Consider the following 1,386-nt stretch of genomic DNA (forward strand, 5'->3'; position numbering starts at 1 on the left):
CGAATAAAATTTAAATGCAAATATCAAATTCCACGCATAGTTCAGATATTAACTTTTATTTTTTTATAGGTGTTCAGATACTAACTAATAAATTTTAGAGGCACAATGGTAGAGAAAAAAAAGGGTCGAAGTTAATAATTGATGCTGAACAAAAATGAAAAGACTACTCTTCAATCAGATATACAAACTTCCACCACACCAATAGCCTTCATAAGATGTAATACACACACATATACACACAACCCAGATCCCAATTCACTCTATCTAGACAAATAACACGTTGATTGGCCACGTGAAGAAATCAGACTATGCACCTACGTACTTAAAACCAAATTCACAAAAGCCACATTAAAGGCAGTGACACCCAAAAAAATAACCGCATAGTCTACAATAGCAATAATCCCAAGACAGAATTCAGTCAAATATACATAATGTATTAAGTACAAAGCATCATACACATATCACAATCTCATAATAAGAAGTCATCAACAAGCAGCCTCATTGTTAATTCGATCGATTACCCTCTGGCCTTAAGCTCAGCGAGGCACCTCGAGAGGTCGTCCTCGTCGACCTTCTCGGTTTCCTTGGCCGCCACAGCGTGGGCGGCAGGCTGAGGCAGCCCAACAGAGACCTCAAGGCCGTAATCATCGGTGACCTGCTGCATAAGGCTGTTGACCTCTCCCTCCGGCGTAGAGAGGGAGGTAGAGCCGCCATGGAGCTCTCCATGAACTCGGCCTGGACCTCCATGTTAACGAACTGCTTCTCGAACTGGTCCATGGTCTTGGACATCTTCTGGAGATTGCCGGTGGCGAGCGTCGACTCTAGGGATTTGACGATGTTGGCCATGGACTTGTTGATGGTGGTCATCTTGGCCTGGGTGTCAAGGCGAGCAACGACGGTGTTGAGGCGAGAGGTGAGGCGGAGGTAGTTCATCTGCTCGATGCGCTTGCGGATGGCGTTCTCGGCGTAGATTCTGGCCCCGTCCATGTTGCCCTTCTCCATGGCCTTCTTGATTTTAAGCTTCTCGGATTTCTCATCCTTCTCGCACTTCTTAGCTTGGCGTTGAAGAGATTTGGCGGTGAATTTAAGCTCCATTATCTGATTCAAGAGCTTCTCCGTGTTTCCCATGGTGGTACGATCGGGGCAGCCTGATGCGGATTTCGATTTTCGGATTCTAGATTTCTAGGGCTTTGAACATAACTTTTAGAAAAATGCCACAACTCACGACACTAATAAAACACGAAATGACACACCTTACATATCAAATATCAAATTTATCCTCTCTTAAAACACAATCTTATGTTAAAAAAGAAAAAAAAAAAAAACAAACACAACCTTGTGTTTTCAAACCATCCTTACCCTCAGTAACATCAAAGATAGAGTATG

The 1,386-nt window shown here is 43.3% G+C and overlaps 1 pseudogene; it reads right to left on the reverse strand.

Annotated features, from left to right (window-relative positions):
* Positions 1-517: 517 nt before the first annotated feature.
* LOC108996922 lies at positions 518-1,128 on the reverse strand (annotated as a pseudogene).
* Positions 1,129-1,386: the final 258 nt, after the last annotated feature.

This window comes from Juglans regia, chromosome 9 (assembly GCF_001411555.2).
Source record: "Juglans regia cultivar Chandler chromosome 9, Walnut 2.0, whole genome shotgun sequence".
Taxonomy (NCBI): Eukaryota; Viridiplantae; Streptophyta; class Magnoliopsida; order Fagales; family Juglandaceae; genus Juglans; species Juglans regia.